Source organism: Phacochoerus africanus, chromosome 6 (genome assembly GCF_016906955.1).
Source record: "Phacochoerus africanus isolate WHEZ1 chromosome 6, ROS_Pafr_v1, whole genome shotgun sequence".
NCBI classification, from domain to species: Eukaryota; Metazoa; Chordata; class Mammalia; order Artiodactyla; family Suidae; genus Phacochoerus; species Phacochoerus africanus.
The window spans coordinates 126,335,687-126,359,886 of NC_062549.1; the positions used below are offsets into that span (position 1 = coordinate 126,335,687).

General features: G+C 46.3%; 1 long non-coding RNA gene across 1 annotated transcript; it reads left to right on the forward strand.

The window, feature by feature from the left end:
- LOC125129989 (uncharacterized) lies at window positions 1-22,627 on the forward strand. The gene is made up of 3 exons (XR_007135616.1): window positions 1-1,741; window positions 3,133-3,516; window positions 22,026-22,627. It is a non-coding gene; the product is annotated as an uncharacterized LOC125129989 (long non-coding RNA).
- The last annotated feature ends 1,573 nt before the right edge of the window (window positions 22,628-24,200 follow it).

The window sequence follows — 24,200 nt, forward strand, 5'->3', positions numbered from 1 at the left end:
GTTCTTCCTCTGGAGCGTATGACTTTGGATACTGAACATAGTCTTCAGTATTAGCCAGACCAGTTTCTTCAGGACTGAGGTTCAGAATGGCCCTGGTTCTTGTGGAGTTTACCGTTCAGTCCAAACGGGAGCCCGCAGAGGAAGGTGGCACAGACTCAGCATAAAGCTCCGGTCAAAGGAAGAACCAGAACAAGACCCCAGATGACTTACAGCAAGGCCACGTTTGGTTCTTCCAAATACCGTTAAGAAGTAAGCCATGGTACTAGTTTGTTAGGCATCTGGAGCCTTGAATGCATTAACACATTTAATTCTTTTCGCATCCTTAATGAGATACTATTTTGCCCATCTTACAAGTGAAGAAACTTAGGTTCGGAGAGGTTAAGAAACTTGCCTTGAAAACAAAAATCCCTGCCTTTAACCATACTTTTTAACAGAGGACCCAAGACTTGAAAATTTGTTTTAGATTATCCCCAACATCAGTACTTCCCAGTCAATTACTCCTTGGTAGCAAAAGTCGCAAAAAATTCAAGTGCCCTCCAAAGATAATTTTACGGTGGTCCCCAGCTCTAATGGACATCGCACAGTGACGTGTCAGCGTGTCCCATTGCTTTATTGAATAGGGACTCGGCTTTTCCTAAGGCAGCAGAACCTGGAACACAGCTGCCTCGATCTTGAAATGAGAGATACCTGGGTCAAAAGCCCCGTTTAAGAGACGTGGAAGTCATCATTTTTCAAACCAACATCACGTTAGATTTTGATTCATCTCATGTTCAAAAGCGCATCGGGTGCAAGAATGTCATTTCCTTGTAATAACCATCGATTTGTGTAGCACGTAAACTTTTATCAAAGGCTTACTGGCTTTGCGGCACCTTGGTGGTGTGGATATTGGAGTCCCATTGGCCAGATGAGACTTACTTCTTTTAGGAAACTGTCCAATTGCCAAAAGTTCTCCTGGCAGTGCGATGACCCAACCCACATTCTGTTGAACCCCAGCTGCTCAAAGGGTGGTCCTCGGACCGGCAGTGCAGCCTCAATGGGGAGCTTGTTGGAAATGAAGGCTCTCGGGCCGCATCCAGTTCTCCTGAATCAGAATCTTTTAACAAGACCGCCGTAAATGCCCATGCCTGTCGATGTTGGAGAAGCTGGGTCTTCTCCCCGTCCCCACACCTCTCTTGTCCAGAATCTAGACTGTAAGCCCCGTGAGGGCCAGGCCTGCCCCGGCTGGTCTACCGTGGTACCCCCAGCACTCGCCCGGTGCCCAGGCCAGAGCAGGTGTCCCATTAGACACATCCACCACCGCATCTCTGGGTAGTTGGTCCCGCCACCTACTTCGTGTCTGCATCCCTTCTGGAGGGAACAGCATCATCTTTCATGTCGCTGAAAGCCCACCCTCAGCACAAAAGTATTTGCCTTATTCATTTGAAAAAGGTGAAATCATGCTTGAAAAATACACCGAAGTCTGGGGTTTGCCACCCTGTGTCTCAGCCTGTGAAACCAGTGCCTGTGGAGAGTGGGGACATTATACTGTGTAATTATTTAAATGAAAACAACATAAATGAAGAGAAGGGCTATTTCTATCAAGTGCTGCTAATTAAATGAGAACTAATGGGCCCTGCTGAGAAAGGATACAGCCGGAGCGAGCATGAAAAACTCGCTGCCAGTGAAGACCAGCAGACAACGGGACAGTTTTCCTAGTGGGATAATTATGACTCCTGGAGGAGACTGTCCAAGGCAGGATGAGGTAAGTACCAGGAAAGTGTAATGTGCTTCCAGCCCTATTATCAATGATGCTTTCAGGCACTGGCTCCGGGTCACAGATTCTGAATATACTAAATGCTTAATTCAGCGCCGCCCTTTCACCCCAAAGATCTCAGGGTAAGAGAAAAATGTGGGCACCAGGCCGGCGCTCCCTGGTTTAACTCTTCCCTGAAACACTCTAGGAATAAATGACGGAGGAGGAAATTATAACTCCAACCTCACTCTCCCACCCACAAAGTGATTTCCATTTCAAACAGCTGATGGAACAACCACGGGGTCATCAGAAAGCTTGGGAAGATGATCCCCCAAAACCCCTGCCTTATTTTTATTCGAGATGTCTCTAAAAAAATAATTTCGAAGCGGGAGATTGGTGCTGTGGAAGTGAAAGCCTCCTATTCAGAAAATCAATGCAGATTGAGGTATCATAAGGAGCTGTTGATTTTTAAGCTGCTGCGTTGAAAATGACTTGTTTTCTCATTAGTTGGACCTGGTTCCTGGCTACGATACAAGTAAGACACATAATTTAAAACGTATTCTTGCAGCGTTTGTTTGACTTTCAATTTGTCCTTGGAAGATTTGGGGCCTAAAGTGAAGAAAGATTCACAGAGCATTCAAAAGGCTGCAAGTCACAGATGCTACATAGCAAGGGCCCTTTAGAGCTTAAGCTCCGGGCTAGAAGGATCCCAGTAGCTCTGGCATCTGGTCCAGGCACCCTGTTTCTCTAGGTCCTGTGTTCCTCATTGGTACGACGGGGGTAGCAATCAAAGCGACCTCTAAGGTGACCGGGAAGGAAAAAAGTGACATAGTTCTATTCCATAAACGGAACATGCATGGCCTGGCTGGATTGAGCTCCGCAGAAGTGTTAGCTGTTTTGTTATGCGAATGAATAGCTTCTGTTTGAAGGTATTTCTGATTTTATAGATACTTAGGTACCTTCTGTGTGATCAGAACAATGAGCAGCTAGTTTCCTGCCATCGGGGAGCTTACAAACTAATTGGGAAATGATGTGGGGCAGGCAGCTCTTACGGGAAATGAAGGCAGCGTGATGAACGTTGAAGGCAAGATGGTGTGACCTAAGGAGGAGATGGGCGGGCGGGAAGGGCCTGGGCAGGGCGAAGGCAGGCGCGGGGGCTTCAGGGGGAAGTTAGCTGCGCTGTGATCAGGCCTCGGGGGCCACGAGGGTCTGGAGAGGGGTGAGGAACTGTACCCCGGTGACCTCACCCACACGGTTTGGGAACCACCCTTGGTTCTCCGAGAGGCACAGGTCACTTGGGAGAGGGTTTGGCTTGATGGCAGCCTATGGGTCCCATTCCGTGTGGCTGCTGAGCCAGGTTATTCCTCTGCTCGTGTTTACTGAGCATGTGTGTATTTCAGGCACCGGAGATGCAGACGCAAAAGCAAAAGGAACCAAGCCGCGGGCTGACCGAGCTCAAACGCTAACGGGGAGGGTGTAACGTTAGCACACAAATCTCTGGAATCGTCTCAGTGGAGATGAAGCAGGGCAGGGAACAGAGAAGGATGGGGAGATGCTGTCTCTTTGAGGGTGGGACCCAAGAGCCCAGGTCTGGAGACCGGAGGAAGAGCGTCCAGGCCAGAGGGAGCAGCGCCGCCAAGGCTCCCGAGGTGAGCTTCCGTTTCCCACCGGGAAAGAAGGCCCGTCCCGCCAGAAAGGAGCAAGTGGCCATCCAAGGGCCGTGTGTACGCCTGTCCTGCCCAGCACGCCAGGTGTCTCTGCCCAGGGACACGCCAACGAGCAAGGTAAGGTTCGGAATCATTGACCGCACTTCCTAAGGTACGTTCACAGAATCAGAGGGATGCTAGGGATACAGGTGGCGTTTGCGAGCTGATCAGCCCTTCAGTCTTGTGAATACCAGGCAGGTTTAAGGTGTGTTCCCATTGTTTAGGCCACCGTTCCAGGGGTGGCCTTAGTTTGAATTAGTTTCCATTTTCCTACCTGCTAAAGATGATTGTTACTGAGTGAAATTACTTGGTGTAGGAAAAACCCAGGCAAGAGTCTATTTCCAGATGCGCGTAAGTGAGGGTGCTGTGTGCTGGGAACTTTATCTCGGGGCTTCCCCCCAAATGAGACCACGTTATTGTCTGACACCAATAATTCAAGTGACAATGTGTTGTTGCAGGTCTGTTCACTTGAAATCTTGAACTAAATCTGTCAAAAGTTTTCTTTTTTTGCAAACTGGCTAAAACGTTTGGCGGGGCGGTGGGAGGGGGGAAATTGCCACGGAAGCCAGATGTTGAGAGACCTTTGTCTCAGCCCGAGGAGAATGTTGTTTTTATTTCAAAATGTCTGCCTCTTCCAATTTTGATTTGCCTGTTTTCTTAAACTGTGCTGATAAAACACAGACATCTCACGTGCAAACAATAATCAGTCTTCTCACTGGAGGGAGAGCATAATTATTGCTGCGGGTGTATAGATAGAGTCTTCCCAGCTTCTGGATTCCTTAACCTTTCGGTGGAAAAGACTCTTGGGATATTATTGAGGAAAAAGTGGTTTTTCCTTCCAGATGGATCTGTTGGCTAGGGCAGTATTTTTAGTTATGCCAGCAAAAGGAAAGGGAGACAGAAAATGCGACACCTGCCGGCGTGGTTAGTGTGGGACTCTTCCCAAGGCAGACATGAGGCCAAAGAGATCCCTCTTTTCCATCCGAGCTCCAAGCCAGCTCCCATTTTTCATAGCAGCACTTCATAGCGGACATGAACTTAGGCCTCCCCGCCAGGGGCTGACCTGCCGTGTACATTTGGTGCCTCTCCTACCTGTCATCCCGCGCTCCCTCGGTAATTTTATCAAATAGCATGCACCTTTTCCAGCCACTTATTGGCCAATTAAGTCAAGTTCTCACTGAGGGGGTCCAGCTGGCTTCAAGGTACCTAAGATGCATTGATTGAAGACACTCTGCAATCTATGAACCCAGTTTAATGATCTAGGTGATGATACTTGTAATGCTTCTCAGTCAGGGGAATTTGCTGCCGCTGTTGTTGGCAAATCTGCGTTCTGATAACACGGAAGGACCAGAAAAGCATTAATCCGCCCTCGAGTTCCGATAGCGATGGCTGCGCTGTGAAAAGGGAAACTTAAAATTCCCTCGGCGGAGCCAAGCCAAGACCATCTCCCCGTTGATGTGTTTTTATTTTATCCCTTTGAAAGGTTTTTCTTAAGGTGGAAGGTGGGGCAGAATACACTGATGATAATTCTTTATCAGGAATGGAGAAAAGCAAGTACGTGGGCTCATTCCATTTTCCTGCCGAAAACAGCTCGTCAAGTGTTGGAGATACAAAAAAGCCCTGCTTTAAGGCAAGGGCATGATTTTCTGAAATATTGGGGTGGGGCTCCAAGGACCGAAGTTATTATCTTCATACGGAATATTTGCTCCCACCCCCTGGATTCATGGCCATAGAAGTGATAATGAAGCCGTGTCACACGGTGACACAGGCCTTCGGTGTCTCTCCAAACACTTTTCTGCACAGTGATATATTTTTTTAAAGTAATCATTAAGTAATTTGCTTGCTTCCTTTCCAATCTCTGCCTTGTTCCCCGCACCGCTAAAACGTTAATTCTCCTCCCTATGAAGCAAATGCTGTAAATAACACTCTGGAGGTTTTTCTGGGTGTTGCAAATTCAGAACATGCTTAGGAGCCCTCCGTCCTACTGCGGTCTGTGAAGTTTCTGTTTACAAACTGAAAAGCTGGTTTTGATTTTCTTAGGAAAGTGGCAGCTGTGATATTCATTTACTCCGTGCAGAGGAGAAGCCGCTGCCGCTCTCTTTCCGGAGCCTGGGTTCCTTTTCCCTGGGAGGCGCGATTGAACTTGGCTTTGTGGATGTGTGGCTTGCTGGGAAAGGCTGGTGTTTTTGATGGGATTTTAGATTCTTTCCAATGACGCTGGATGAACCACAGACTAGAAGGATGGATTTTCAAGCGGAGCGTAGGCTTTGTGGGCAAACTGAACTGGATCATGCTCCTACTTTAGACTTATGGATCCGGATTTAACCAAGAGAGAGAATATCCCCCAAGGAAGACACTTTTCCAACCAGAAAAAGGCAAAGCCAGACAGAGTTTTGGCGTCTGGCATGAAACATACTGAATTTTCACTGAGAACAAAATATCTGATTATTCAAAGAACTCTCTTCTGCATTTTTTTTCCCCTCTGTGTGGCCCCTTTGTTGATGGGTTAACCCAGCTTAAAATGTTCTAACTGAAAAATCTTTTTTTTTTTTTTGCTTTTTTTTAGGCCCTCACCTACGACATATGGAAGTGCCTGGGCTAGGGGCCAATCAGAGCTACACCTGCTGACCTACACAACAGCCACAGCAACGCCAGATCTGAGCCACATCGGTGACTTTTACACCACACCTCAGGGCAATGCCCGATCCCCGACCCACTGAGCGAGGCCAGAGAGCGAACCCACATCCTTATGGACACTAGTTGGATTTGTTTCCCCTGTACCATAATGGGAACTCCAAAACATAAAAAATCTTGCCCAAGTGGGATTAATAATAAGAGCCAACAATAAACACTCGCCACATGCCAGCCTTTGGTTCTGAGAACCTACAAGGATTATAAGTCAGTTAGTCCTCCCAGCAACCTGTGAGGTCAGTGCTCTTATTATCCTCATGTTATAGATGAGGAAATGGAAGAACAGAGAGGTTAAGTGACTTGCCCCAAGCCACACAGTAAATGCCAGAGCCAGGGTTTGAACCAAGTAAGCTGGATGGATTGTCTGTGTGCTTCTTGAGCCCAGACGGCCTCTCTGGCTTCTCCCAGGGGCAGAGCTTCAAGTTATCTCTGTGTGAGCTTTCCCGCCTGTTTCCCATGTTATCTTCACAGGGAAAGAATAGCAGAGGCACAAAGGGACGGCGGACGTCACAACAGACAGACACAACAATTGTTCCAAGAGCTGGTCTTCAGGAGACCTCGCCCCAGATCTGTGATTTGGGGCATAACCTCCAAAGAGCTCAAGGCACCTCATGGATTCCCCTGAGTCATCCCTGTGTTAGCCAAGTGTCAGAGGGCAGAGATTCTGCTCTGGCTTTACAGCTCAACACAAAAAAGTGAAATGGTGTTTTGACCTTGAACTCACTTCTCCTCGGTCTTAATCTGATTTTTCCTGCGACCCCCGTTTTATCCCATTGAAATATGGATATGCATGTCCCGGGCCACACACATGCCGTCTTTTCATGCAGACCGTCGCTTCTGTCTAAATCCAGCTCTGTAGGAGCTGTTGAAAACAAAAAACAAACATAGGTCACACTGTGCATGAAAAGCTGGTGTGGAGATAGAGATTAGAAGGGGAAAGAGTTAAATACCACCTGAAAATGATCTGTATCTTTGAACTTGGCAGATGAGGAAACTGAGGCCAAGGTGACATACGAACTTTAATTTGTCACTGCCTAGGCCATCACTTTCGAGACACAAAACCGTATTATCATAGGAAAGAAAGTATTTTTTGTTGGGCATTTATTTATGACAGGTGTTCTCTGGTGGCTCGGTGGGTTAGGGATCTGGCATTGTCCTTGCTGGGTCTAAAGTCGCTGCTGTGGCTCAGGTTGATGCCCGGCTCGAGAATTTGCACGTGCCATGGGCTCGGCTAAAAAATATATGTGTACCTGACCTCTGTTGGAGTTTCATGGGCTAGGGCCTCTTATCCACTCACGGAGCACTCTGTACTTGCCTTAGCATTGATCACTGCTGTAATTAATTAGTACACGCGTGATGGCTTGTTTAATTTCTCTAAATAATAAGTCCTATGAGGATGAGAAATGTGACTGTGGTTTCATTATAATAACTGCATTGGATTTGGTGCATCACAGATGCTCATATATTTGTGAATGATACACACGAATGACTAAATATCATATTTTTTTTTGTTGTTCTAAGAGTAAGACAATGTTTTGTTTTAAGTTGGTGAGGTTTATCTTTTAGAGCAGTTTTAGGTTCACAGCCAACTTGAGCAGAAAGCACAGAAGACCCCCCCCCATGTCCCCTGTCCCCACAATGTCACACCTTCCCCCCACATAGACGAAAACCGTGTTTTGAACCAAGAGTAGAACAGCTCCGTCTTGGTTTCCTAGTCTAAGTTGTATCGAGTGTAACAGCTGGAGAATAACAGAGCTGCCAAAAACAGAGAGGCCCCTGAAACAGTGACGTAAGAAGGAGGTTTGTTTCTCTCTTCCTGAACCGTCTGCCTGACTCCGGCTGGTCCTTGGGGCCAGAGGGGATCTGCCATCCCCGACAGATGGCTTCCAGGGCCGCTCAAGTTGTCACCATTTCCAGCTGGTCGGAGGGCCGATGAGCCAAAACCCAGCACGTGGGGCCCTTCTTAAGTGGGAGATGGCACGGGAGCTGCCCGCATCTCTTTCTCTCACGCCCCCTTCCCCTTGACTTGAGGAACCTGGTCACTTCTAGCTTCCAAGGAGGCTGAGAAATGTCATTCCTGGCTGGGTGGCCAGGTGCCCAGAAAGAGAAGAGGAGGATTTTGCAGGACAGCTAGTCATCTGACACACCCACCGTGAGAAATGTATGTTAAGGAGTTCCCATCATGGCTCAGCGGTAATGAACCTGACTAGTATCCATGAGGATGTAGGTTCAATCCCTGGCCTTGCTCAGTGCATTAAGGATCCGTCATTGCCATGAGCTGTGGTGTAGGTCACAGACGTGGCTCGGATCTGGCATGGCTGTGGCCATGGCACAGGCCTGCAGCAGCAGCTCCGGTTCAGCCTTTAGCCCGGGAACTTCCATGTGCGGTGGATGTGGCCCTAAAAGGACCAAAGGGGGAAAAAAAAGATACGTTTATTAAAAGAGACAAATCCAATGAACCTGAACTCTGAGGAACCAAAGCCATGAAACTCTCATCTTCACATGTCTTCATGGGCTCTTCTCACCAACTTGAAGCCACTTGATTGGAGTGTCAGATGAGGGAGACAGGAGTGGAGTTATAGCAGGAGAAGACCAGGCAGAGGAAGAAGAGAATAGGAGTGGGGAACTGGTTTGTGGGTTCTCATTCATTCTCTGAATCCTGTCTTTTGTTTTCCTCTGCTTCGTGGTATTCAGAGCCTTGGAAGCCCCCTCCCCTTACACGTGGGCTGTATTTAAGTTGACCTGCTTCTAACAGATGGAATGTGACGGAAGAGAGAGTTGTCACTTAACGGATAACATTTCAGAGCAACCGTGGCTGGCATCTTAGGACCCCTCTCTCACACGCACTCGAGAGAAGCCGGCTGCCAGTACACCGTGAGCTGCCCTGTGGACAGGTCACTGGGGCAGGGACCTCCAGGCGGAGGCCGGTGAGACGCAGATCTCTCTGCCTCATAGTCTGCGAGGAACTGAATCCTGAATCCTGCCACCAACCTTACACACAAGCTTGGAAACAGAGTCCTTCAACTTGAGCCTCCCTCTGAGACCACAGCCCTGGTCCGAGGCTTAATGCGACTTCATGAGACACCTTGAGCCACAGGCGCCCAGCAAAGCTGCACCCAGTGTCTGCCCCACGGAAACTGTGAAGTAACACATGTTTGTGGGCTTAAGCTCTTATGTTCAGGGGCAGATGACTCATCTAAAGATGGACAGCTAACTCAGCCTGACGTAAATGCCAATCCGTAGAAAATAGATTCTAATTGTCCTATAATTTTCTATAGTAGTGATTTTGTATAGTGAGCATCTTTAAGTGGTCTAATTACTCAAGACTCTCATGTCATCCACTGGCTGGGTTAGGTCCTGGAATCCTTGGGGGTCCCTAAGACTCAGGAGAGCCAGGAAGTCAAAACTATTTTACATTCCTGACAGGTCATTTGCCTGTTTCATTCTCATCCTCTCGCGAGTGTACAGTGGCGCTTTCCAAACTGCATGATGTGGGACCATGTCATTCTCTGACAGTTTATGGAATGTCTGCTTGCATAATCTTGTACTTTCGAGAATTTTCGAGCTGTGGTGTAGGTGTAGGTTGCAGATGCAGCTCAAATCCTGTGTCGCTGTGGCTGTGGTATAGGCCAGCAGCTGCAGCTCTGATTAATTCAACCTCTAGCCCAGGAACTTCCACATGCCATGGGTGCAGCCCTAAAAAGACAAACAAACAAACAAAAGTTTCTCCTAAATCTATGCAGAAACACAACAAAAGGTGCACTTCTATTGTCTTGCTTTGCTGCGGTATTTTAGAATTTTCTGTTGTGATTTTTAATCCGGTAAGTTAAGTGTTGGATAGGTGTAACCCTCAGAAACAAAATCGCTCAGGATTCTCCATCATGTTTAAGGATATATAGGAGTTACGACACCAGAAAGCTTGAGAATCGCTGGTTTAACCCATCCATCGCCAAATGTGATTGACCCCATACGTGTCCCACGCTCCGTTAGGTCCTGTGAGTGACCCAAAAGTTTGAGCATGACCTTTTCCCTGAAGTCACTTACTGGCATCGAACTGTGGAGCTAAGACTGATTTGTTGTCTGAGATCTGTGCTGTGAAGCTAAAGGGTGGGCCAGAGACTGCAAGTGCAATAGAACTACACAGAAGGGAGAGGTTGGGCGGGGGCGGGGGGCGCATGGGGGGGCGATTGCTGTAAGAAAGGCACCCCAGTGCCCTAAAATATGTGTATGTAACTGCATCACTCTGCTGTCCACCAGGAACACTGTGACTCAACCATACGTTTCAAAAGCAGCCTTCCTCCTTGATCCCCTAAGGGGGGGGCGATGGCCCTCCACTTTGTGCCTACAAATCTGGATCATACCCACTCTCTCTGCATCACTTAACGTACAGCCCCCTGTCTCAGAAAAACCTACATCGCTGTGCTTTGACCTCTGATGGGCAGAACAGTTCTCAGAGATTTTTCAGAGGCTGTTCCTGGGTTAGAACCCTTAATTTGGCTCTGATAAAATTTTCCATTTCTTTCTTGAAATCTCGATTAATATGTTGTCAAAAGGAATATCACTGTACTTATTTTGGTGAAAAGAAAAGAGGTGACTGCTTTGGGCAAAAGATACCACTCCTTGTGTTTGGTAGGAATGAGAAAACTTAGGCTGCTCAACCAGGTAAAGGTACGGGAGCGTCTAATAACTTCAGCTTCCCGATGCTCAATTTTGTCATCAGTAAAAGGGAGGAATTTTTCCTGCACACCTCCCAGTGTGACTAGAATGGCCATACAGGAGAGTGTATATGAAAGTGCCCCAGAAATTGTAAAAGTCCTATTATTTATTTATTTATTTGATTTATTATTATTTTTTTTAATGGCTGCACCTGCGACACGTGGAGGTTCCCAGGTCAGGGGTCGAATAAGAGCTGTGGCTGCCGGCCTACACCACAGCCCCAGCCACACCAGATCTGAGCCACAGCTGTGACCTGTGCCGCAGCTCACGGCCACGCCGGATCCTCACCCCACTGAGCAAAGCCAGGGATTGAACACGCATCCTCACGGATACTCTGTTGGGCTCTCAACCCACGGAGCCACAAGGGAAGCTCCAGCAAGCCCTCTTTAAATGTATCATCATAGTAGCCTGAACAAAAAGGAGAGGAAAAAAGCGAATGTTACTGACTCCACTTACATCTTCGGCTAAGCCTGTGTAAAGCACCTTCCCCACATGGTCTCAGTCACTCAGAAATGTGTTTAATATCGTAAAACTGTGACATAGTGTCGGGAACGTCATCAAGGTCCTGGACTCAAGGCGCACAGAACAGAATGTCAGAGCAATCAAGTCTTAAAAAAAAAGACCGCAAGATGGAGTTCCCGTCAGGATGCAACGGAAACAAATCCGACAAGGAACCCTGAGGTTGCGGGTTTGATCCCTGGTCTCGCTCAGTGGGTTAAGGATCTGGTGTTTCCGTGAGCTGTGGTGTAGGTCGCAGACATGGCTTGGATCTGGCATTGCTGTGGCTGTGGTATAGACCGGTGGCTACAGCTCCAATTGGACCCCTAGCCTGGGAACCTCCATGTGCTGCGGGTGTGGCTCTAAAAAAAAAAAAAGACCACAGAAACAAGAGCCCCTGTTTGCTGAAGACTTCTTTAATTCTTGGACTCCGGGAAGCAGAAAGGAAAGTTTGTCCTAAAGAACAAAACTGTTCCCTTCCCTAATACAGGTAGAGCATCCAGATTGTCTGTAAATTACAGCAAAACCTCCCGTAATGGAGAGGCTTTTTTTTTTTTTTTTTTTGAGAAACTTAAAAACCCTTCAAGGATATTAGAAAGGGAACTGTAATGCCATTCAAAAGCAACAAATCTTGATCAATAGCTTCAGAGACCCTCCAAACAAAAAACAATATATCTGGAAGTCTTACAAGAATGGGAAGTGAAACTAAACTTGGCCCTTTGCAGTAACAAAGGCTCAGAGGGCATGGCCTGGGTTAAGGCAGAGGCGGGCTCCTTGTTACCATGGCTGTGGGAGGAGAGTGCTGAGCCTTAACCCCTGGCACCGCAGACGCCAGCAGGCTTCACGTAGGTCCCCATTCCTTGTCCCTTTGGAGGAAAAACTCAGCAAAGAGACAGAGTAGTGAGGCAAATAAAGCGTTTACTAAGAATGAAGACGGGCGCCCGTTGTCACTCAGCGGGTTAAGAACCCAACTAGTATCCATGAAGAGGCAGGTTCAATCCCTGGCCTCGCTCAGTGCGTCAAGGATCCAGCCCACAAAGTGCACCTCGGCGCAGATGCAGCTCAGTTCTGGCATTGCTGTGGCTGGGGTGTAGGCAGGCAGCCGTAGCTCTTACTCTCCTCCTAACCTGGGAACGTCCATGTGCGGTTGTGGCCCTAAAAAGCCAAAAAAAAAAAAAAAACAAGAAAAAGAGGCAGCCCAGGTGGGTTGGGGGTGCGGGGAAGGGAGACAGAGAAGGAGGTAGTTTGAATCCCTTGCAAGGGGGCGATCCTTCTGGGCGTCCTCTGGCCAAGCATCTTGGTTTGTCTGGCTCTGGGCCCATATCTGGCCTGGCTCAGGGCCCTCGCCCATGCGCCAGCATCTTTTAGCAGAGGTGGATTCTTAGCACAGAGGTTTCTGGGACAAGATACACTGTGGTCGGGCGCCCACTCCACCCTCTGAACCCGGAGAAACCTTTCTGCGCATGTGTCCTTCCAGGGGGCTCCTCGACCTCCAGCATGAGCAATGGGGTCTCCACCTTTTACCCGAGCAGGATGCAGCTCCTCCTGGCTCGTGCCGTCATCTTTACCTTGAAGTGTCTGTGCACAGGGCGCAGATTCCAGTTGCTCAGCCTGGGGCCCGTCTACCTCCTGCCTCGCCTTCGTAGGCGCCGTCAGACGGCCGGGGAGAGAAGCGAGCTCCGGCGCCTGCTGCCCTTGGGCGCCCGGATCGCAGACACGGAACAGCGTGTGTATTGGAGCACCCAGGGCAGCTCCGCCACCCAGACTGACCACCAGCACGGACGCAGGAGGGTGACCCCTGTCCTGAGAAATACAGTTTGAAACTCAGGACAACGCCTCTGCATCTCTTGCCCTTTGTCCCTTAAAGAGCGTCTGAAGCTGTGAGGGTTTGTGGTCTGTGCCACCACCTACGCAGGACACACAGTGCCCTGGCCCTCAGGTAAGGAGGACATGAATGAACTTGTCATATCCTTCTTCTCACAGTGTGAATGCTGTAATTTATTTTTTTTTTTTTTTTGCAACCAAACAAACTCTTTATTAAAGGAAAGCAAAGAGCTCCCAGGGCTGCTGGGAGTGGGGAGAAGAGCTCCTGTAATTTTTTTTTCTTTCTTTTTTCTTTTTAGGGCCACACTCGCAGCATAAGGAGGTTCCCAGGCTAGGGATCTAATCGGAACTATAGCCACCAGCCTACACCACAGCCACAGCAATGCCAGATCCGAGCCACATCAGCAACCTACACCACAGCTCAAGGCAACGCCACATCCTTAACCCACCAAGCGAGGCCAGGGATCGAACCTGTGTCCTCATGGATGCTAGTCAGATTCGTTAACTGCTAAGCCATGATGGGGATCTCTGAGCCCCTGTAATTTAAAAAAAAAAATTTTTTTTTAATTTTCAAAGTTGTATAGTCATTTCAATTTTTTTTTTCCCCGCTGCACAGCATGGGGATCAAGTTATTCTTACATGTATACATTTCCCCCCCCCTTTGTTCTGTTGCAATATGAGTATCTAGACATAGTTCTCAATGCTACTCAGCAGGATCTCCTTGTAAATCTATTCCAAGTTGTGTCCAATAACCCCAAGCTCCCAATCCCTCCCACTCCCTCCCTCTCCTGTCCGACAGCCACAAGTCTATTCTCCAAGTCCATGATTTCCTTTTCTGTGGAAATGTTCATTTGTGCTGGATATTAGATTCAAGTTATAAGTGATATCATATGGTATTTGTCTTTGTCTTTCTGACTCATTTCACTCAGTATGAGAGTCTCTAGTTTCATCTATGTTGCTGTAAATGGCATTATGTCATTCTTTTTTATGGCTGAGTAGTATTCCATTGTGTATATATACCACATCTTCCTAATCTAATCATCTGTTGATGGACATTTGGGTTGTTTAATTTTTTTCAATTAAAAAAAATTTTTTTTGTCTCTTTAGGGACGCACCTGAGGCATAGGCAAGCTCCCAGGCTAGGGGTGGAATCAGAATTGTAGCTGCTGGCCTACACCACATCCGCAGCAACACAAAATCCAAGCCGCATCTGTGACCTACATCACAGCTCACGGCAATGCCAGATCTTTAACCCACTGATGGAAGCTGGGGATCAAACATGGGCATCCTCATGGATACTAGCCAGGTTCATTACTGCTGAGCCACAGAGGGAACTCCATGTTTTTATATAATCAAGTACCATTTACCAGTACTACCAAGCATCTGTCTTCTTGCTTCTCTTTGTGTTCACAGCTTGTTTTCAACATGGAGTTGGCGCAGGATTCACTGCAGTTGCAGGGAATAGAAAAGGAACATTTTTTGCAACAATTCTCAGCACTCTTAAAATTGTATGTGTTAGTCTAGATGTGAGCTTAAGAAGCATGGTACACAATCTTTATGTTGATAGCTAGATGGCCTCTGAATGCTGGAATTGCAAATCGTTTTACTTTTATCAGAATGTTTAAAAAGATGTAATGAAATTTTTCAAAAATTAACACTAAGATTCAGCATCACTGAGATAATTTCGAAGATCACCGAGAGTGAGGTCTAAGCCATAATGGTGGCAGATGTGGTTGATAAACAGAAAGTTTTACATACAGAGCATTGGCCAAAAGTCCAAAAATACTTGTACATCTGTCCTATACAGCACACATTTGAATTTTTTATTAGGAAATATGTTATCAGCTGTTTCAACAGTAATTCAGGGATTGTATACTCTATTTTCTGGATCTTACCAAAGATGAAATAGTTTGATAAAACAAAGCAATGACCTTAAAATCATTCTTGGATTTGTGTGACAGGAATGCTGTTTGGATCTGTTAAAGCAATTAGATTGATTTTAGCGAAAACACAAGGTGCACTACAAGAGTTAACTGAAACAATAGAAAAAAAAATCCCAAAACAAAATGTGAATCATGATTTCAGTGAAAAATTAATTTTGAATTCATGGTAACCATTGTTATTTAATACTAACTGTTGCTTATGATTAATAATATTACTAACATTTAACAAAAACTTTCAAAACTATCTCAGTTTGGCTACTTCACTTGTTTTTTGTTTTTCGTTTTTTTTTTGTTTTTTTTTTTATTGGTCTTTTTGCTATTTCTTGGGCCGCTCCTGCGGCATATGGAGGTTCCCAGGCTAGGGGTTGAATCGGAGCTGTGGCCACCAGCCTACGCCAGAGCCAAAGCAACGCAGGATCCGAGCCGCGTCTGCAACCTACACCACAGCTCACGGCAACGCCGGATCGTTAACCCACTGAGCAAGGGCAGGGACCGAACCCGCAACCTCATGGTTCCTAGTCGGATTCGTTAACCACTGCGCCACGACGGGAACTCCCCTGGCTACTTCACTTGTAAAGGAATGAAAAAGTAGTTCTTAAAATGTCAGAGCCAGTGGGTTTTCTAAATCAAAGTAAACTGCAAGAAATTTGTTGAAAATATTCCAGTAAAATATAACAACATCATAGCAAGGAAATTTAGGTACTTACCTGTCAAACTGGTCATTCATGTATAAATAATTATCAATTATTTCTAATTTTAATGAAGACTATGTTTCTAGCCATTATAGATCATAATATAATCTTAATTGAAGAGAGATTGGAATAAGTTAGATCATGACCCACTAATTTTTGTGTCTTTTATAACCCAATGTTGACACATTTGAAATAAGAATCTAATAACGTATCTAGATATTCCCCGAAAAGATATTCCTTTAACATATTTATTTTTAAATGATTTTTAAATGATAGCAATACAATTGAAATTAAAATAGTTTATGGTATTTTCTGCACTAGTGCTTCTTTGTTATATGTGACCACATTACAGTTTTTTGTTTTTGTTTTTGTTTTTGTTTGTCTTTTTGCCATTTCTAGGGCCGCTCCCACGGCATATGGAGGTTCCCAGGCTAGGGGTCTAATCAGAGCTGTAGCTGCCAGCCTACGCCAGAGCCACGCCAGATCCAAGCCATGTCTGCGACCTACACCACAGCTCATGGCAACGCCGGATCCTTAACCCACTGAGCAAGGCCAGGGACCAAACCCGCAACCTCATGGTTCCTGGTCGGATTCGTTAGCCACTGAGCCACGATGGGAACTCCCAGTTTTTTAATATATGTAACATTTGTATATGAAGTTCATTTCCTAATTTAAGTGTTGGTTTAATGATTGGTTGACAATTCCAATTACTCCTGCCTTAGCAGAATGAAATTTCTCCAATTGAATAATAACCAACCAACAGACTGCAATGACTTCGGAACTATTGGCTATTTTGTCATTATTGTCAATAGAACACTTATGAACATCTTAGTCATATCAGCATAATTGGTGATTTTGCTAAAATGAAGATGTCAAATTAATTTATATAATAAATATATTGTAATTAATTATGTATATGTTACTCATGCAAGCATCTCCAGCTCATCGATGGTTCACCCACACGTGCACCATAATGATAGTTTGCTACAAGTCATATAAAAAACATAGTTTTACACACATTTTCTCACTTGTCCTCATGAATATTTATTTGCCAAGGTAAGAAGATAGAACATATTTGGCTTAAGAGTTTCCAGCTTTCGTGATAACCACTAAATATTTAGGCATATGACCGGTAGGCCTCCAGTGGCCTCTTGCCTTGGGCCACACAAAGGTTGCCCTGGACCTTTGCCTGGAGGGAGATGGTGTCTGGCCTTGGGCCCACCTTCCCCTGCAGAGCTGTCCTAGCGGATGCAACTGGAGAGGCCTTTAGGTTCAGCTGAGCAGCTGCGTGGGATTGCACACACCCTCCCCTTTCTCATTCTCAGCAGGGAACCCGTGTTCTTTAAGGAGACAGTCGGACAGTCTTTAACCAGAGGGCCAGCCTCTACAGTACCATTTAAAAGCGGAGATGCAGGAAAGGCGATGCCTTCCTGTGACGGGCTTTTAGTTGGTGGTGCCTTCTGGTTTGGCCATCGCGTGGCTGAGTCAGTCATTAATGAAGATGGCAAAGTCGCTTCGTGATGGGGCGGCTCTCATCCCATTGGTCCTGTTTAGAGAGGAGAGGAAAGACCAGTTGAGGAATTGAGAGAAGTCTTCAAATATGTGAAGGATTTTCTGGGGGGATTAGATTTCATCTGCACGCGGTGATGCAGTGGTTGGTCCTTCAAGCTCTGCTCAGGATGCTCAGTGGAGGGTGATGGGGGCTGAAGCCCAGCTCTTGCTCTGCTCCCCAAGCCATATGCCCTGATGCCAGGCTGGGTCAGCCGAAGGGGGCACCTGTCCCTCCTCACACAGGTGCTTGGTGGGCCAGCTGGCCCCTACCTGCGAGTCTCCAGACGACAGAATTCGGCCCAAACAGTGAAGGTTATACGACTTGTGTTTAGTGTAAGGAAAAGGTTTATAAATTTGACCTTGTTAATCCTTCTAACAATCCTGAAAAGTGGGTGCCATTATTGCCCTCGCTTTCCAGAAATGAAAACTGAGGTTGAGAAGTTAAGCATTTGCCCAGCATTTGAAAATGGCAAACAAAGGATGCAAAAGCCAGGCTTTTCTCATTAAAACACACATACACTCTGATGTGCTGTCTAACAGTTTAAGCCATTCTGAGATGAAACGTGCTGTTTCCGAAGCTAGCAATTTCCATATTTCTGTATGTGTCTGAGAACAAATTAAATGACAGTTCATCAGATGTGTCATAAAGGGGACTCATATGCCCACAAATGGTCGAATCGTGTGATGCCAGTACAGACCAGGTCCAGTCGGGAAAACAGAAGGCAGGCTATGTATTTCCAGTGCAGAAGGTTCAATGTAGGGTTTCGGGGGCGTAATCAACCAGTGGAAGAGAGAGGGAACCAAGATCAGAGAAGCCACCTGTGATGATCTCAGGCTGCCGTATTTGTTGAAGTGCAAATTTTGAAAGCCTCTGGAAAGTTCCACCTCTTAGTCTATAGCAGCAATTGTGGTGATTCCTTAGATCTCAGATCTACTCACGCTTTGAACTGTAACTGCATCCTGAGAATTATGGCCTCTCCTCTATAGTCTTTCAGTCCTCATGTGAGTGTGCCTCTTGTTGGAAGAGATGCTGGGAGTTCCCCTCATGGCTCAGCAGTAACAAAGCCAACTGCTATCCATAAGGATGCAGGTTCCATCCCTGGCCTCGATCAGTGGGTTAAGGATCTGACATTGCCGTGAGTTGTGGTGTAGGTTGCAGGTTCCATCCCTGGCCTCGATCAGTGGGTTAAGGATCTGACATTGCCGTGAGTTGTGGTGTAGGTTGCAGATGTAGCTCAGATCTGGCATTGTTGTCGCTGTGGTGTAGGCCAGCAGCTTCAGCTCCAATTTGACCCCTAACCTGGGAACTTCCATATGCCATGGGTGCAGCCCTAAAAAGACCAAAAAAAAAAAAAAAAAGAGAGAGAGAGAGAGAGAGCGAGAAGGAGATGCTGCTTCTGACCAGAAGCATAGGAACGGGAATCATGGGGAATGCTGTTCCTGGCCAGAAGAGTGGTTGGTGGTGAAGCCAAATTCCCAAGCTCCTTCCCACCATAATGATGTAGGATTTTAGCCTTCTTACTAGTTATCCGATTTCCTTGTATTCTGTAGCGAGCTGGAAGTTAAGAGAACAGGCAGTTACCAGGCCCCTTCCAGATTCCTTGTCACTGTGCAAAGATAGAGCAGAGAAAAGGGGAGGCTGAAGCGATAACGTCAGTTTTCACACGTCATCATTTTGGCTGCGATTAGAGCGATTTCAATTTCCGTTGGTCTGGGCCAAAGAAAACCAGGTGGCTGCAAGACTAGGCTTGCTCCTCAGACTTAGAAAAATTAGTGTTCTCACAAAGGCTTGTGTTCACAGGCAGCAGAGTACGAATGGCACCTTTTAGGAGGCCATCTTTATGGATGAGGAGTCATGGAATTTAGCTGGAAGGAACCTGGATGTCAGTTGGTCTGAGATCGCCCCGACTACCCTCATTTCTCTGAGTGTGGTTGGAAAGTGTAGGTAGTAATAGTGTGTCTTTCCCTGGGAATCTTGGCCAACTCTCCATCGGGAGAAATTGGGGCAAATGGGGCAGCGGTAATGGATTGGCAGAGCTCCCTCTTCAGGGGTCAAGACCTCCCAGTGTTGCCGAATATGCTGGTGGACAACACCCCTATTTTATTGCCACCATCAAGGGAGGTTAAGGGGCTAAGTGAAATCACAAGCAAGTTCATGGCAGAGTCAAGGCGGGACCTCAGGTGTCCTGATCCCCAGCCTGAGCCGTCTTCCATGATATAGTATCTTCCACCTCTCATTCTATATATCATGTCATGTCATGTCATGTATCTGTTTATCTGTCCGTCTGTCCTACCATTCTCCCTTCTATTTGCCCCTCTATCCTTCTGTCTCGTCATCTAGCTGTGTGATCCCTCCTTTCATCCAGCCACGTATACACCTGAGACTCCAGGAAGACAGGAGAAGGCATCCAGTTCTCTTTCTAGAGTTAACAGAAGAAAGGGAGTAGGAAACAGGGGAGCTATTGATGCTGCTTATTTATTTTGGCTCCTACCTGAGTAAAGAAAAAGGTTTTCGTTCACAACACCACATCATAACAATAGCAGGACCTGTGAATTTTTCCAACAGGCAATGCGAGGCTGAAGACAATGAATTGAAAACAGCCTAGTGTGTCACAATATTAAAACAGTAGGCCACCCGGGCTGTGGTTACCCCAGGTACTGGTCATGCAATTACAAACTCCTGTCCCCCAGTAGCCTTCCATCTGTGTCCCTGCACTCAATTTTGTGGATGGGGACACCCACTGCTGAAGCCAGGGAAGGGCCTTGATTGGTCTGAGCAAGTCTTTTGCTTACGTTGAGTGTGAGAATTCTTGGGGCTTTCTACGTATCAGTCAAGCCACACCGTCTTTTATCACCTTAGGAAACGAATCCTTCGACTAACTTGCTCAAAGTTAGAAAATGATGTCTCTGTTTACATATTTGAATCTAATCATGGCATTTACGCACATGGTTCGTTTATTGTATTGAATGCCACGCCTTAGGGGAACCGTGATCAAATTCATTAATGATACGCATATGGCTTACATCTGAAATAATTTGTTTGAATTTGGGGCTGAATTTGAAGAGGCACGTTGACAAATGAAAGTATATTCAGAGGGTAACCAGGATTAGCAGTAGCAACAAAATACCCCTTAAGAAAATACTTTGTAGAGGACCATGCTGTGCGTGTCACCTGAGTTGTTACTTTTAATCCTCACAGTCATCGATTTTTGTCACCCAGTGACTAAAGTCACATAACAAACCTTGATGCCAGAACCTGAGGGTTTATCTCCTCACGGTACAGCGAGAACCCTGGAAACCATGGCATGTGAGTTGCTGTGAAGAACGGACAGCGTCTGTGCTGACAGTGGGAAGGGCTGGCACCAAAAGAGGCCAGTTACCGCCTGGAGAGCTCATCTCAGTGGCGTAAGATGCTCCCACCTTTAGAACTGAGCATTCCAACAAAAGCAGAAAGCCTTATTTTTTAGGAATGGATAGAAGACTTCACCTCTAATCTATGATGTGAGCAAAATAGAACAAATAACCAAATCATTTTCATTGCTACTTATTATTAGAAAAAGCCAAGTCTCTTAAAAATTTAAAAATAAGAAGTGAACGCTCTACATTCCTATGATTTTTCTTAAAAATTGACTCCAGAGTGAATGCCAGATTTAGGCTCATCTTTTCAAAATGTGTCCACTGTTTTGTTTTGTTTTTTTTTTCTTAATGTTACATGGTCTTTAGAATGATGCAATCCTTGGGTCTGGGTCTGAGAGTCCCACCTCACAATATTGTTCTAAGGGCTGAGGAAGCTCATTACGTGGAAGGCTTTGTAAAGGTTGCATATCACACAGATACGAGGGATCAGCGAACAGAAAGAAAATGTATGTTAAGTCCTCTTGATATTTTTCTTCTGTATAATGATACATATCAGCCTTTAAAGCTATGGGATCAACCAGACATCTGTCTGGTAAATATAGTTATATAAATGTAGCCAGAGTATATATTTTTTCTTTGGCTCAATCGATGTTGACCTAGCAATAACTGGCACCCTACAGAAGCGACTGATATATGGTTTGACCCTGTGGAAGTAGCATAAAAATAAAGAATTGCAATTTAGAAAAATCAGTGCTGCTAGAGATACAGTGTTAACAAGAATAAAACAAAATCAGAGTTCCCATCGTGGCTCAGCAGAAACACATCCGACTAGAATCCATGAAGACACAGGTTCGATACCTTGGCCTCTCTCGGTGGGTTAGGGATCCAGGGTTGCTGTGAGCTGTGATGGAGGTCACAGACGTGGTTCAGATCCCGCATGGCTGGGGCTGGGGCCGGGGCTGGGGTTGTGGCCGGCAGCTGCAGCTCCAATTCCACCCGTAGCCTGGGAACTTCCGTTTGCTGCAGGAGCGGCCTTAAAAAGCAAACATAAATAAATAAATAAATAAAACAAAATCAGTACCATGTTTTAAAGTTGTACTGCTGGATTTCCTAAGGACTTCCTCGTGGCTTACATAAGCATCCCTAGGTACACTTTCCCTGACCCTGAAGAGGTCAGAAAGGAATTTATTTGCAAAGTTTGCACACACCTCTCCTAAATCGTCCACACATCAAGAAACAATGAGCCTGTTGGTAGAAATCCTGAACCCAGGTCTTGTGCATTTTCACGTTTGCATTCTCTCTTTTCCATCCACAGCTAAACTTAGGATCCAAGAGCAGGAGAAAATCTTGGCCAATAAAGTGTTGTAGACAGAAACGCCACACTGAACAATGCCCATGGCCAAGCCTTTGACTGGAAAGGCTGTCCTGTCCATGCAAGGGAAAGAAGCCGCGGTCCTTGGAGGCCGAAGCCCTGGATCCCAACTGAGTCCGTGCAAGGAGCTCGGAGAAGAACAGAGGTGGCATCAGCAGACAGGTCCACCCTCGGCCGTGTTGGGAGGTACATTTTAAAGTTTTGCCAAAGCGCAATCAGCATCGATGTCCAAGGTGTGGGCCCACCTTGAACCGTGTCAGGAGTCCCCCGAGGCGCTGAAGGACCCTGAACAGTAAAGAGTGACGAGGACACACGTATCAACCGGTACTTTCCTTTTTGGGAACGGAAAACCCGAGTTAATGTGAACAGCCTTGAAGATGACGCCGTATATGAATACATGAAATAATAGGAAAGGAGGAAGGAGAAAATGAAGGAGAAGTCATATTTGCTGCTTTTGACCACTGTGCTGTGCCAAGCAGAAATATTGAGAACTGGTAACTACTGTTGTTTGTTTTGTTTTGTTCTGTTGTCTTTTTCGGGCTGTGCCCGTGGCATATGGGAGTTCCCAGGCTAGGGGTTGAATTGGAGCTGCAGCCTCCAGCCTACACCGCAGCCACAGCAGTCCCAGATCTGAGCCACATCTGTGACCTACTCCACAGCTCACGCTGGATCCTTAACCCACGGAGCACAGCCAGGGATGGAACCCGAATCCTCATGGATACAAGCCGGGTTGGTAACCCGCTGAGCCACAGCGGGAACTCCAGGGATGCAGTCTTGAGAGGCAAGAGTGGAGGAGGAAAGAGTACCTCTGAGGTTGTCACAGTCTCAGGGCAGAGCCAGGGGTGACGTGGGCTCAGGTCATGGCTGAGGAAGGGCTTTTCAGGTCCAGAATCGATCTTGGAGTCAGTGCTGGCAGATCTTACTATCGCGTTGGACATGGGATGGCAGGAAAATGAAGGACTCTGGGTTGGGTGGGTGGTGAGGAAGGCTTTGGGTGGCAGAGCGGACCTCACACCAGATGGGAGAAAGTTGTGATGACTTAAGGTGCTATGAACAACTTTAAATGGGTGCTTCGAAAACTGTAAGCTGCCAGAAAGCACCCTAAACCCTGGGAGGGAGGAGTCATCATCCGGAAGTCCCCAAAAGCTGAGGATAGGGACTCATCTTTGGGGTGTATAATTCTGTGTATAACATTCTCCATGATATCACTGGTCTATCCTGGCTCATAGACTACTGTAGTCCATTATTATGTCTAAGCGGTGGTGAATAACTGCTATAGAAAATAAGAAAGGCAGACAAGACTGACGAAGCCTTTATTTCATTAGTATTTAATGTAGCCAGGACACATTAATTGATTTAGCAATAATCTTTATAAATATTCTACCTGGGAGTTCCCGTTGTGTCTCAGCAGAAAGGAATCCAACTAGGAACCATGAGGTTGCGGGTTCGATCCCAGGCCTCGCTCAGTGGGTTAAGGATCCAGCGCTGCTGTGAGCTGTGGTGTAGGTTGCAGACATGACTCGGATCCCGCGTTGCTGTGGCTCTGGCGTAGGCCGGCAGCTACAGCTCTGATTCGACTCCTAGCCTGGGAACCTCCATGTGCTGCAGGGGCGGCCCTAAAAAGACAAAAAAGACAAAAAAAAAGTAAATAAATAAATTTTCTACCAAAGAGGTATGGCATTAAATGTCATTTTACTTTTCTGTCCTCGGTACCTGATGGACTATGTTACTGAGTTATAACCAAAACGTGATACCTACGTATTTTCCTTTAACAACCTGCTATGAATAGTGTCATGTATCTTTGAATTTTAATGGTCATCTTGTTCTTAATTTGCTCTCAAATAGTTCCCCTTAATTTATTACTTATGAATTTTAAAGTATGAGTTGCGATCCAGAATGTTGGAAATGTTGACGAGTACAACCTACATGTATATAGAAATTTGATTATGTATCTATAAATTGTCTGGTACCTTTCTATGCTGAGCCAGTTTTGTTTGCTTGGTTGGTTTTGATTTCGTTTTTGTTTATTTAATGCCAGTGGATTTCTTGCTGAAGGAGGCAGCTTGCGTGTGGCAGAAAGACTCGTAGACTCGTAGTCCTCTTCCTACTTTTAAACTA